The sequence below is a fragment of the Mytilus edulis genome, chromosome 12 (assembly GCF_963676685.1).
Source record: "Mytilus edulis chromosome 12, xbMytEdul2.2, whole genome shotgun sequence".
NCBI classification, from domain to species: Eukaryota; Metazoa; Mollusca; class Bivalvia; order Mytilida; family Mytilidae; genus Mytilus; species Mytilus edulis.
The window spans coordinates 69,916,026-69,932,277 of NC_092355.1; positions in this window are offsets into that span (position 1 = coordinate 69,916,026).

Below are 16,252 nucleotides of genomic sequence, written 5' to 3' on the forward strand. Positions count from 1 at the left end.
TCATCAAGATGATTTAAAAAGAATGACTTAAAAATTCGAGAACATCTATTCATGATTAGACAGTTGGTTTTCCTGTTTGAATGGTCTTACACTGTCTAGTCATTTTTGGTGCCTTTATATAGCTTGCTGTTCGGTGTGAGTCAAGGCTCCGAGTTGAAGGCCGTACTTTGACCTATAACGGTTTACTTTTACAAATTGTGACTTTGATAAAGAGTTGTCTCATTGGCACTCATACCACATTTTCTTGTATCTATTTATCACTTCACTTAAATGGAGATTTCAGTTTGATTTGCTATAATCGGTCATATCATGATAAAGAACTGAAACGGACCATAAAATATTAATGTATCAACAGAGACCAAGCATATAATGATATTTAGAATATTTTGACGTATCGCCGAGCACTGATATCAAGCATTCATTTAGAAAGAGTCGTAATGCATAGTTTGCTATTGTCGGCACTGGATCTTGTTTGTAAATGCCGATTACTGTGCGTAACTTGTACATAAGAATTGTTATTCCTGCGGTGCTGTACGGATGTGAGATTTTGAATGGGTTCAAACTAAATGACGTAAGGTCTGTTAATATCTTCTAGGATTTAATCGTAAAACATATCCAGGGTATCATTCAACAGACACGGTCAGATATGTGTGAATCAATGACTAACAATGAAAGACTTCTGATACAATTTCAAAAACGGAAAGTGATATTTTTTTACATAATCTTTACGAAATAAAATCCGAATCACTTTGTTCCAGACTTTACCAGTTTGTCTGAGATACATAATGACGACAGTATGGACTCCTCCCAGATGTTTTATTAAAATACTCACTTTTACAATTGTAAATGAGAGACTGAAAAGGTAAGGGTGAATGCGAAGGACAAACATTTTATACAGATTTCTAAAATTGACTGGGGACAATGATAACGATTTTCTGTGGAAATATGATAAAATTTTTGATAGACTTTTAACATCGAAGCATGTAGATAAGCTAAATATCATTTGGACTACTTCTCCAACCATCGAAAACTGCAGATTGCGTGTATGCTTTGTTCAAGATACTCTGAACCATCAAATTAGACCGTTCACAGAACTTTAAACTCATAGGCTCTTATTACATGATCGATTAACTGAACTGATAACTGTTGATTCATTTTTTTTTTTGGATTCCAATTTTCGTTGCTTTTTGGTTTAAGTTTAACCAAGAATTTGAATTTTCAAAGGAATACAACATTTACTATAGTCTTATTTGCAGACCTTAGTAAAAGCTTTCCCAATACTGCAGAGTGTAAATTGTTTCTTTCCAAAATATACAGTGACATTTCTCATTTTAGGATTTGAACATTTTATATTGGTACATTATAGATGCATGTTGTCTTTTGCCAATCTCCTTTAGTAGGAAAAAAGAATGATAAAAACAAGTGCAAATAGATTTTAACAGTTTAACATCGTACTGTATTTGAAATACCATTATAAATCAATTCTAGCTCGGACGTTTGGGTCCTCAATGCTCTACAACTTCATACTTTACTTTGGCCTTTTTTATTCGAGCGTCACTAATGAGTCTTTTGTAAACGAAACGCACGTCTTGCGTACAAAATTTCAATCATTGTATTTACGATGAGTTTATTCAAACATGCATTGTTTTCATTGACGTTTCTTTTCTATTTCCTGAGTCTGAAATATTGGTGAATAATTGGCAAAAAATTATCATGCAATAAAGTTCTGAAATGCGTTTAACGTCATTGGATTGTCATTTGTGTTATTTTGTAGCATAACAGATTGCGTTTAAACCACGTTAAAAGAGAGGCGAAAGATACAAAAGGGACATTCAAACTCATAAGTCCGTGACAAGAAAAGAAAAGGAACAAAAAACAAACAAAAGTATTCGAATCACAACATTGAAAACTGAAGACTGAACAACATGAACCCCACAATAAACTGTGGGATCTCAGGTGCTCTGGAAGGGTAAACAGATCTTGCTCAACATGTAGCACACGTCGTATTGCGCATGTTAGTACAAACCCCTGGTACAAACGGTACACATAAGTGACGGCAGATTTACCAGGGCAATGCTTCAAGACTTAAACATTCAGTGATATCATAATTTCAGGAAAAGAGGACAGGATTTGTGGTTACGACAATTAGATCATATCCGTGGTCATCTGTGACGCAGATATTCCATATTGGTCAACCAACTCGTGATGGTGTCCTTAAAATATTCGAAGGAATTACTTCAACTTCTTTGTGTGCAACCCTCTATCAAGTAAAACAAAATAGTTAGTCCAAGCTCTTTGATAAATTCATATGCAGGCGCTGCTGAAATGCTGCTTCACAAAAATAGAAAAATTCACAACTTGGAGGCTGAAATCATCTTTTTGTCGTTAGGATTTGTTCTCAACCGACCCTAATTGAAGTTTCTTAATTGAATTCAATACATGAGGAACACTAAGCTGTATCTGTTTAAACCTAAATAACAGGTAAGGTGGATTAAATTAATACATGATTTGCTGCTTTGAAGTGAATCGACTTTCAAGCTTAAAAAGGTAAATAGGCACGTTTTTGAAAATTAAATACATGACCTTTTTGACGGTATTGAAATTCGATTGTATTATTGATATCGGCGTTTATGTAAGCACGTTTGTTTATCTAAATCTTACAGAACGTATCTATGCAATACATTTTTAATCATGTTAAACTTAAAACATTTCAGTCAATTTAAAGATTTTTTTTTTAATAAATATCTATTTTGTTACTTTTACAATATAATAATTATCAAAAAACATATTTTATCTTACTTGCACATAATCGCTTATTCTGTATATAGACAATAGATTGTGACTATTTATTCTTATATTCACTGATCATTTGATATGATAAATCAATGTATCCGGCATACCTTGACAACCAACTTTAAAAGTGCGGTGACAAATAGAAAAATAAGTCGTCTAAATTTTTAGTGTAAATCTCCCCATGTAATACACTACTAGAACTTGGTTTAAATTAACCAAACTGGGTTTAAATTAACCAAACATATGTCTGTCGTCTGGCGTACCAAATTATAATCCTGGTACCTTTGATAACTATATTTACACCACTGGGTCGATGCCACTGCTGGTGGACGTTTCGTCCCCGAGGGTATCACCAGCCCAGTAGTCAACACTTCGGTGTTGACATGAATATCAATAATGTGGTCATTTTTATAAATTTCCTGTTTAAAAAACTTTGAATTTTTGGAAAAACTAAGGATTTTCTTATCCCAGGCATAGATTACCTTAGCATTATTTGGCATAATTTTTTGGAATTTTGGATCCTAATGCTCTTCAACTTTTTACTTGTTTGGCTTTATAAATATTTTGATATGAGCGTCACTGATGAGTCTTATGTAGACGATACGCGCGTCTGGCGTACTAAATTATAATCCTGGTACCTTTGATAGCTATATGTCTACTTTATTTTCTACGCTGTAGTTTTAAATTCGTATGATCACAATTACCCAAAAAATGTTCCTGAATAGACTATTTTTGTAATTAGTAATTCAGCTATTTTCATATTTTTATTTAAACTAATATGATAACATTTCTTTAAAAGAATTGTAATGTTGGAATAAGGATCGTTTCAATTCTGTTAAATTTTATAAAATAAGTGATTTCAATTTTCCGCATTTTTCGGTAAAATTTAGGCAACAACTTGATTTGCTTGTCCATACAAGTAAACATTTGTTACTAATTGTGTAATTAACAAGTTTGACATCCCTTATGCTATTTCTGATACAAAAAAATACACAGAGCAGATATAAAAGAGGGACGAAAGATACCAAAGGGACAGTCAAACTCATAAATCTAAAACAAACTGACAACGCCATGGCTAAAAATGAAAAAAGACAAACAGAAAAACAATAGTACACATGACAAAACATAGAAAACTAAAGAATAAACAACACGAACCCCACCAAAAACTAGGGGTGATCTCAGGTGCTCCGGAAGGGTAAGCAGATCCTGCTCCACATGTGGCACCCGTCGTGTTGCTTATGTGATTACAAATCCGGTAAATAGTCTAATTCGGTAGGTCACATTCATGAAAGGGAAGGAGATTGTAGTTACGACGTAAGGAACATATCCGATATCATTTGTGAAACGGTTATTCCATAACGGTCAACCAACTCGTGATGGCGTCCGTAAAATTTACGAAGGGATGATTTCAACTTCACCATTTGGAACTCTTGGTTTAATAGCTTCCTTGTGAGCAGTAACCCTCTATCAAGAAAATCATGATAGGAAATGCAAGCACGGGAATATCGTATCAATTGGGAGATATATACCCCGTATGCAGGTGCTGCTGGAATGTTGCTACTTAGAAATGGAAAGTTCACAATTGGAAAGCTGAAATCATCTCTTTTGTCGTAAAGTTTTGTTTTCAACCGACCCTCATTGTCAATTTCTAGATGTAAGTCAAGATATGAAGCCGACTTAACTGTATCTGTATTATCCTTTATCTCCAATTCGATGGGATAGATGCGTTCCACATAGTCACCAAATTTTGAATTGTTTAGTGAAAGAACGTCATCTATATAGCGGAAAGTAGAGTTAAAGGATATTGCTAACTTCTTATCTTTCTAAGAAGTTCCTGCATGAAGGCAGCCTCATAATAATAAAGAAACAAGTCGGCAAGTAGGGGGGCACAATTTGTTCCCATTGGGATGCCGACAGTCTGTTGAAAAACACGTCCTCCGAACGTTACAAATATGTTGTCAATCAAGAAATCAAGCATCTTGATAATATCGGTTTCAGAGAATTTTTTGTTTAAATCAGAGTGATTATTTACAAAGTATGATTTATCCCTCCCTAAGACAAGATACTTGTATCTACGTTGGCCATTCTTTTTTATGAAGCAAAATAATACCAACTCTTTCAATTTGTCTTTTAGTTTGGAATATGTTATCCCTATTTTACAGTTATTGAAATTGAAATTAAAAAACTGAAAGTTTATCACGGAACTGATTATTCTTCTCATGGTAATTATTTTTTTAAATTAGCACGCAAGTAATGTTTCAATTAACTTCTATTTATTATAAGTGAAATAAATATTCTTTAATAGTTACGTTTTTGTGTGAAAGATAGAGGTCTTATTATATATATAACAAAAAATCACCGACGGACATTTAGAGTGATAACTCCGCACAGATTCGTCCAGTCCATTAAATACTTGCGCCATTAATCTTTACTGTTTTAAGGACGTCCTCTTCGACAGATATCTATCAAGGTGTCCGAATGGAACAGAAGATTAACCATTATACGGAATCAAGGTATTACTAGTTTCGAAGTCATAAATATTTTTTTCTAAATGTGTTTTTTTTTTATCTGTCAATGAAAAAAGGCAATCATTGCTATAGGGTCTTTAGAATTTTATAATATATTTCAACCAAAATAACCCGATTGCACTAAGATGTAACAAAGAAGTTACTTTCACTTGATTTTACCTATATCAAATTATAAATGCATTTGTGTTAGAGTTGTCATGGACAGCATCGACTTTTACAGTACCGATAAACGGACGGAAGCAAATAATTCTGTACACTATGTAAATAAAAAGTTTGGATGTTATCCCTATTTCTGGTAGATAGTTGTCTCATTGGCATACATATCACATCTCAGTATACGTATCTTCATATTAAAAGCTCCTGACAAGGACATTTTCATTCTTTGATCCTACTTTTTTTTTATTCCTAATTGATTGATTGATTGATAAAATTGGCTGTTTCGTGGCGGTCAATTTTTATTGGTGGAGGAAGCCAAAGTTCCCAGCGAGAACCACCGGACATTCGATAGGAAAACTGACAATCTTAATCAACTAAGATATGAGTCGAGCGCACCTGTCACGTGAATTACAACCGTAGTATTGACAGGCTGGTGGAAGAAAAGTTGAACTACTTACACCACTCGGACACTGAATCCCCTTTTTATCCCTAAAACTACAGATATTCTGTGGGTTTGAACAGGAACTGTTACCTGCAACAATCACGCAAGCCTCTAGGAACGTGTATATAGGCTATGTAAAGATTTGCACCCTAATCAGTTAATGCTTGCTGTAGCACATGCAATGGAATGATATGAACCCACACCGGAAATGTGACAATATGGCTTTCAAAGTTCTGAAATATGTGTAAGATTGATAAACTGTGATATTTACAAATCTGGTAAATTTGCAAGAAAGCTGGTTGCTTTTGTTCTAAAAGGTATATGATCCAAATAAACTGCGTATAAAACTTACAACGTACTTGGCCAAGACTCTCCAATGAATCCAATCTAGAACAACATTTACATTAACCATCCTTGCCGAGATGATTCAAATCTGGGTAAAAAGAATTGCCCAAAATATCAAACTCCAAGGTAAATATTAAAAAAAAGAGGAAAATCAAACATTATACTATATCAATTACGGATTAAATGGGAAGAAACGGTCATTTTCCTGATTTGGTACATGCATTTTCCAAGGAAAATGGTGGTTTCAACTTGGTTTTGTTACCTAGTTTATCCTTCCACTTGTATGACAGTAGTTTAAAAAATTGGATGAGCAAACCAAACGGACATATTTGGTTAATGTGACAATAATTTGGATCCAGTATCCAAAACTGTGTAAACATGCATCACACAATTCCGTACACACAACTGTTTACTCGCGTAGTGGTATTAACCATATGTTGATTCTATAAAACTCTTAAGAACTTTTGCATAATTTTAAATCTCGATCGTTTTCTGAAATTAATTCTATCAACAAATTTGATTTTTGAACCCTTTATACAATCATTCCTCATGTCAAAAAGAAATAATCCACAACGCTTTTCAACATAAAAATGATATCATACGCTATAAATGTATTGCTTTGGGACACCATACGACATAGTTTGTTAATAGTGAACACAAAGGTTAAATGCTGGGGTTTCTTACTGGCAACATATTTGTTGAATTAGGAGGCATTCCTATGAGAACGATCTGTGCGCCTCTCCTTGTCGACTTCTTCGTATTTTCATATAAGTCGGAGTTCCTTAAAACATTTGTCAAAACTAGCAGATCAAAGAAGCCAGATCATTTAATTTCACATTCAGATATATTGATTATGTTCTTTCCATTACCAATCCTAACTTTTCTTATATATCCTCCAGAACAAGAAATTTAAGACACAACAGACACAGTTTCATTAGTCTCATTTTTAGACTTATACCTCGAGTTTGACATTAGCGATCATCTCAGTACAAGAATCTATGACAACCGAGACGATTTTAATTTTGAAAGTATAAATTTCCCCACCTTAGTACCAATATACCAACCTCACCTGCATATGGGATATACATTTCTCAACTCATTCGGTATTCAAGATCTTGCAGCTGCTACACAAGTTTTGTAAACGTCATCAGTGTTGTAGCAGAAAGTGGTTCCAACAGGGTTATGTCAAAGAATGTCTCGTAATTTTTCTAAAAGAAAAGTGCATCGGAAGAAACCAAGACCTGTTGATAAATATTCCATATCAACTCCACAAATAATACAGGATGGTCTTGAATAATAGATTCTAAGTACTGACGTTGTTAATCATCTTAATAATGTGTTATAGTGTTCCTTCTATTTGTCTTTGCGTATTTTTTACCTTTACTATTTAGTCCATTTTTGGTTATATCCTTTTGGCGTGGATCGGTATTTGTAATCTAGACACTAATTTGTTCTGCTTGACATTGAAGTTAATGATGATTGAGATTTTTTATCTGGTAAAAGGGAAATAATCCAATTTGAACGATGTTCCATAACATTTTAGACGATCAAATTCTAATTAAAGTAGAAAAATCAATACGAAAAGCAATTTAAAAGTATTGCATTCAAAACGTTAAATAGTGGTGATAGTTCCATTAATAAGAAATAAAGTATTTTTTGCACATCACATTATCCATTCGAATTTTTGAACTTTTTTATGCATTATTTGTGTATAAACAACAATTTTGGTCCTAATTTTCCATTATATATTAGTTTTTAGCTTAATTTACTCTGGCTGCAACACCTGATCTAGAACACCTTTTGTTCGTATGGATTAATACAAAAACCGTGGCAACTTTTCGTTATTACACATTGGATCAAATGTTACGGCACAGATTTTTTTATTGCTTTTAAGTTAAAAAAAAAATGAGCAAAATCATCGTATCTTGACAACATCTTCAAATGAACAAACTTTAGAGCATAAAGTATACCATCATTAATATATTTCCTTTACCTAGAAGCATAAGTGTTATAAGTCTTTTGAAAAAGACCGATCTAAGAATCACAATGATTTTGTTTATCTTGATTGATAAAGTTGAAATGCAAAGCCATATTTTGTCAGGACGCAAATAAAATTCCCAACAAATAAAATTCTTTGAACATGACAACATTAGCCACACAGATCCACCCCCTAATTGAACTAAAAAGCACCCCAAAGTTGACGCCTTCGCGTATAGAAAATAATCACGTTATCTGAATGATTTCATTTTGAGGTGGTCCAGAAAAAGGGAAAATATATTAGCTCGATTGCAGCTATATTACTTTTAAAATGTTAAGTTTATATGACTTAAGAACAAGAAAAACACACCACATCATATCTAGTTTGTTTGTGATTATATAAGTTTATGAAAAACCACTCGCGGTATGTCAATGGTATATAATATGCGGTTGTATAAGTTTGGCACATCTCAGTTACATTTAGATTATTTGAGCCCGCCCTCTCTGTCATGGTCTATAGACTATTTTGCATAGTTAACATGTTGTTGTTCTAGATTTTGTCAGTTTACGGGGAACCATTAGTTAAATATAGGTAAATGTTGTTTGGCATGCAAATGCATAAGCACTGGCACAATTTGCTTCCATGGAAATTAGTTGGCTCCTCATCCTTAGTAATGATCTATTGACTTTGAAAATTTTCTATAGTTTACATGTTAAAGTTTGTGATTAGATTAGTTCATGTCGATGGAAATTATATGGCTCAGTCCTGTCATCATGGTTTACTTTAAAAACTTTTGCAGATTTTACAAGTTAAAGTTTGATTTTAGACTAATTAAAAGGGAACCACTTATTAAAAGTCAATGGTATATTTTTATGCATTTCAATAATCATTGCATGTCATTTTTTCATATTCATGGAGGTTATTTGGCCTTGCACCTTCAGCCGTGATTCATTGACTTTTAATATTTTGCATAGTTGATATGTTTGCATATTGCAATTTATACCTCAATATTTGCATTTACAATCAAAATAGCAAAAGCGAGACATACTTCTGTGTCAACAGTTTATTAATGCAAACCATACATTATTTAACAATGCCTTAATGACGTACTATTAAAATTTTGGGAAACAAGCCTAAAACAAAGAAACATACATACTTTTTCAAACAAATTTCAGTATATTTCTACGTGGAATTTGGCACTAGAATTTGCTATTTTGAAGTCATTTTGATAAAAAAAAAATATAAATTTTAAACGTTTTTGTAAATTCATCGAATGACGTCACTAATCAAAATAAGATATGTAACAGACACTTAACAACCTTAGTTCCAACATAATATTTACTTTGGTTATGCATATCTTTGTCTTACATTTTTGTATAAATACTTATAATGATTGTTTGTCAAATTCAGTCATCATGCGGTTTTGGGCTATCGTCATGCATTCAAAACTTGATCTACTGTTTAGAATTTGAAATAATAATGAAAGCTTTGAAACTATTGTATTATTTAAAAACTGACATACCTTTTGAAATCGTCCTAATGTGAAACACATTCTGGCGATGTGGGCACTTCGTCTTGGGTTTTAAAATAAAGACAACCTGTCGTATGAATTTACGAGTGCACACACGTGCAGACTCCCGAAAGAAATACGGTCTTCAAATAAAGAGCGTATATTCTATGTATATATTTCAAAATCTATATCGAGTATTAGAATACAAATAGTTAACTTTTTAACAATGTTAAGATTTCAAAGCATAAATATAGTGGAGGAGGGACTGCTAACCCTTCCAGAGTACATGCTATTACATCAGTTTTTGGTCGTGATCATGTTTTGCTAAGTGTTAAGTTGGGTTTTTTTTAAGTGTTTTGCGGACCTGCTTTTCTTTTCTGCTTCTTTTGTTTTTTTGCCATGGTGTTGACAGTTTTTCTTCGTCCTATGTATTTTGAATGTCCTAATGGCATCTTCCGCCTCTCTTGATAGTTATATAATAAGTTTTAGGTCAGAATTGTTTAGACTATCCCAAATTCCCCTATTATTTCATATAGAAAAAACACATTTAAAAAAATAATTTCAGGTCCGACTTTGATGAAATTTTCAGTGTTAAACTCATAAATGTATACAGGTGTTTTAATACCTCTTACTTAATAGTTTTATTACATGTCATTACGGAGATAATTATTTGTATACAAATGTGGAAATTAAGAGTGATTTTTTCCTAGATAATGATATGAAATTCACATTTTGCTTCAAACAGTGATTTCCGCAAAAAAAAAATCATAAGTATATTTCATAATAGTTATCAAAAGTACCAGGATTATAATTTTATACGCCAGACGCGCGTTTCGTCTACATAAGACTCATTAGTGACGCTCAGATCAAAATAGTTAAAAAGCCAAACAAATACAAAGTTGAAGAGCATTGAGGACCCAAAATTCCAAAAAGTTGTGCCAAATACGGCTAAGGTAATCTACTCATAATTATCACAAGAAACTGCAGACATTTCTGTATTTCATGGAAGGGGTAAATCATTCGCTTCGGACAAGCAATATTTTAAGTGGAAATTTTATTAAAAAAGTGTTTTAGATCAAATGATAGGGGAATTTCCGATAGGTGAAACTTTTTTGTCATAAGACTATATATTTTTGTCCTATAAAATGTAATTAATAATAAATAGACAAAATAGTAGGAACATTCAAATTGTCTCCATTCAATGGATATTTCTAACATAGCATTATGAAAATTAATTTTAAAAATTGGTATAAATCATTCATGTTGTCATGCAGACGAGTGTTTGTGAACTCTTACAATCACGTAAGATAATACTTAAAAAGTTTGTGTATTTCAGTTTGTGTGTTTGCCAAACTTATGAAATTAAAAAGCAAGAACAAAAACCCTTTTCTATTATAATCATAATTTCTAGAAGTTAGTTGTTTGTTCCTTATTCCTTTGAATTCCAAAAGGGACAAAAACACCTCCAGTTTTTGGTTAGGCTCGTATTGCTTAGTCTTTGGTTTTCTGTGTTGTGTTTTGTATGCAGTTGTTTGTCAGTTGATCTTTTTCTTTTTTAGCCATGGCGTTTTCAGTTTATTTCGACTTAGAAGAAACTTTACTGCAGGTGAATTATTCCCCGAGGGCATCATTAACTTGGTAGCTTTATGCATGATGATAATAAATAATACAAAGAACAAACCGACTAGGACGTCGCCCGGGTTACCAAGGTCCTCTTTTGCTGCACGGAACAGTGTAGCATTAGATTTGCGTGTTCCACGGAATATCCTCCGGGATACCCCTGATTTGACGTATGTTCAGCCTGAAGGTAATTACTACTTTAACAATTCAGATACTTTTCATAAATTAAGACCATGTTGCGTTGATATTTTCGACTGTTTAAAGACACCTGCTACAAGTGAATCAACACCTATCATTTCTTCTAGTAAACATAAAAAAGGAAAAAGGAGCACGTGTAAGACATGTAATATGTTAATCACGACTCCTGATTTTACCAGTAGCTTAACAGGAACAACGTATTATACTGAATCTTTCGAGCCTCTTGACTGTTCCACGGACAATGTCGTGTACGGAATTGAATGTACTTTGTGTGGACTACTTTTTGTTAGTGACAAACTTTGCGTAAAAGGATTAATCAACAGTGGTCTGAGAATAGAGATCCACAATTTAGGGTTCTTTATAACCATTTTAATCAACCGAACCATGATCCTTCTTTATCTATGAAAGTACTCATCATCGAGAAAATGTATCACCACACCAATAGCCCTGTACTAAGTTCTCCTTTCCAAAAAGATAGACAAAATTTCTGGATAAGGGAACTAGGTACAGCAATGCCATATGGTTGCAATGATAATGTCAAAGGAGTAGGAAATTTGTCATGTCCAGCCTGCAGTGATGTTAATGTGATGAGCTTATTTAATACTACCTTACGACACCAACGTAGTCATGTGCAAAACATTACCATTGGCCTAATGTAAAAAAAAGTCTTCCAAATCTAGATCGCCTTCTGGGAGCTTTGATGACCTTCTTTCACATCTTCGTCATCCGCTAGGGTTACATTACATTAGAACTATTATTTTTTTCTCTGTCTGTTAAATGTTTGAGAGATTGTGCAATTGACAAAGGATGTATAAATACATTTTCTCCAATATACAGACTTGTCAGTCTAACATGAGGAAAAGAGGAAATTCCTTCCTGTTCACTTTACCAATAGAGGAATTGATGCAATCAACATCAGCAACGTTCTACATCACAAGGAGGTAACATCTAAAATTCCAATTTATTTTCAAAATCAGTCTGTTCCTATTATATCCAACAGTTACACCAAAACCATTGCACCCAAAGTATTTAACTATAAACAAGCATTGCAGGACCTTGATTTAGAACAATACCTTAAAAAAAAACCTCTGACATGTGACTGTTCCCACTCGCCATATAATTATGGCCCCTCCGGCCATGTTATTAATGGGGATCTAAACATAATTCAACATGAAAATATCCGAAAGGTGATTTCTCATGGTCCTAAGTTTAGAGAACCCCAACACATCAATTGGAACCATAACTTCAAAATAATTATGGATTACATTCAGGACTACGCCAGAGCATGGGTTAAACAAGAAGAAGTTGAACTGGACACTGTGTCAGAATGGGACACAAACAGGTTTCTGATAAAACGTCGCATTCATAAGTTGAAAAACTGTGTGAATGATCGACCAAAGTCAGTTTTCAGAGACAAAGAGGCTGTGAAATGTCTATCATCTCTTCATGATAAGTATGTTGTTGTTCCTGCAGACAAAGCTTTAAATAATATTGCCTTTGTATGTAATTCGTACTACTACGAGTGTCTTGTAAAAGAATTAGGAATAAAAGAGCACTCAGGTAATCCAACAAAAACATATCATTTGACATGGATGAGATTTTGGCTAATCATAAGTCCTTCATGGCTTCAATGAACATTACATTGAACAACAAATCGGAGGACTTTCCTTGATTGTATTGGATAGCTTAGCTTCTTCACATAATTCCGTACAAACAACGGTACATTGCCGGCTCATCTGCATGTTCGACTAAAGAATTGTCCATTAGTTTGACAAAAATTCTGTCCGCAGTGAAATAGGGTCTTCAGAAATACTTTGAAAGTGTTAACTCGCATAGTGGTATTAACCATATGTGGATTCTAAAAAACTCTAAAGAACTTCTGGATAATTTTAAATCTCGATCTTTTTCTGAAATGAGTTCTATCAAAACTTTTGATTTTTCAACCCTGTATACCACCATTCCCCATGTGAAATTGAAAAATCGTCTAAAAGAAATAATCCACAATGCTTCAACATAAAAATGATAGCATACACTATATAAATTTATTACTTTGGGATACCATACAGCATATTTTGTTAATAGTGAACAAAAAGAGAAAACATGCTACACAGAGGAACAAGTGATCAGTATGCTGGAGTTTATTATTGACAACATATTTGTTGAATTTGGAGGTAGACTTTTTCAACAAATTGTCGGCATTCCTATGGGAACGAACTGTTCGCCTCTCCTTGCCGACCTCTTCTTATTTTCATATGAATCGGAGTTCCTTCAGACACTTGTCAAAAACAAGAAGATCAAAGAAGCCAGGTTATTTAATTTCATATTCAGATATATTGATGATGTTCTTTCCATTAACAATCCGAACATTTCTGATTTGGTTCCATTAATATATCTCCCAGAACTAGAAATTAAAGAAACAACAGACACGGCTTCCTCTGCCTCATGTTAAGACTTATACCTCGAATTTGACATACACAGTCATCTCAGTACCAAAATCTATGACAAACGAGACAATTTTAATTTTGAAATTATCAATTTCCCCCACCTTATTAGCAATATAAAATTGAGAATGAAAATGGGAAATGTGTCAAAGAGATACCAACCCTACCATAGAACAGACAACAGCAGAAGGTCACCAATAGGTCTTCAATGCAGCGAGATACTCCCGCACCCGGAGGCGTCCTTCAGTTGGCCCCTAAACAAATATCTATACTGGTTCAGTGATAATGGACGTCATACTAAACTCCGAATTATACACAAGAAACTAAAATTAAAAATCATACAAGACTAACAAAGGCCAGAAGCTCCTGACTTGGGACAGGCGTAAAAATATACCAACTTCACCTGCATATGGGATATACATTTCCCAACTTATTCGGTATTCAAGAGCTTGCAGCTCCTACTCAGACTTTGTAAAACGTCACCAGTGTCTGAGCAGAAAGTTGATGAACCAGGGGTATGTCAAAGAACGTCTCGTATTTTTTCTAAAAAAAAGTTCATCGGAAAGTACCAAGACCTTGTTGATAAATATTCCGTATCAACTTCACAAATAATACACGATGGTCTTGAAGTATAGATTCTGGGTACTGACGTTGTTTATCATCTTAATAACGTGTTATGGTATTCTTTTATTTGTCTTTATGAATATTACTTTTACTATTTAGTCTGTTTTTGGTGATATCCATTTGACGTGACTCTGTACTTTTACATCCCGTCATTGTGTTATTTTTTTATGATAATTTTTGTATTGTTGTCTTTTATTTTTGCTAATGTGCTTTGTCTATATGCCTTTTTGTGTTTCTTTGATACATATGAATGTATGATGTGGCTCTGTACTTATACATCTCGTCATTGTGTTTTTGTGCGATTGTAAATTTTTGTATTCTTGTCTTTCATTTTTGCTAATATGCTTTGTCTATATGCATTTTGTGTGCTTCATTGTTAAATATTTGTTTGTTTTTATAGTGATTAAGATAATAACACAAAGTTGACTGCTGTACCCCTATTTTTGACTATTTACCTATTATGTCGTTGTCTATATAATGGAATTTGATACGACTGTCATACAAGTGAGAGGTTTAGCTAGCTAGAAAACAAGGTTTAATCCACCATTTTCTACATAAGAAAATGCCTGTACCAAGTCAGGAATATGACAGTTGTTATCCCTTCGTTTGCAGTGTTTGAGCTTTTGATTTTGCCATTTGATTAGGGACTTTTGAATTTTCCTCAGAGTTCAGTATTTTTGTGATTTTACTTTTTAATGTCCCTCTGGTATTTTTTGCCTCTCTTTTATTCCAATATCTGATTATAAGCAAACCAAACATTGTTTCCGATAAAATTTAAATTTTTAATATAGCTCAAAGTGAATAGATACCTTTGCATGTTAATCTTTTGTGTTCGGTTGCCGAACCGCTGTGTGTCTTTAACTGATTATGTTATTCAAATATTTCAAGATTTGGCCTTCTCCTTCCCTTTTTTTAGCATGTAACCGTTCCATATTATTAATAGTTTATTGGTCCGTTACTTATTAAGTGACATGAACAAAACTATGCTTCTGTGATTTAACTCTTCCGTTTAAACGATTAATCAAAACGAATAAATAAAATTAAGAATGGAAATTGGGAATGTGTCAAAGAGACAATAACCCGACCAAAGGGCAGAAAACAGCCGAAGGCCTTCAATGGGTCTTCAACACAGCGAGAAAATCCCGCACCCGGAGGCGGGCTTCAGCTGCCCCCTAAACAAAATGTGTACTAATTCAGTGAAAATTGACGTCACACTAAACCCCAAAACATATAAATTAACTAAAATTAAAAAAACATACAAGACTAACAAAGGCCAGAGACTCCTGACTTGGGACAGGCGCAAAATTGCGGCGGGGTTAAACTTTTTTTGTGAGATCTCAACCATCCCCCTATACCTCTAGCCAATGTAGAATAAACAAACACACAGCAATACGCACAGTAAAATTCAGTTCAAAAGAAGTCCGAGTCCTATTTATAATGATACATAAATTAACAAAGGACTACTAGCAGATACTAACATACCAGCTCCAGACCTCAATTAAACTGATTAAAGATTATGCCTTCATCATATGAAAATCAAGCACAATCCCTCCCGTTAGGGGTTAAGTATAATACAATCATAAAATATATGAGAAGAACGTAACCCGTATCATGCCA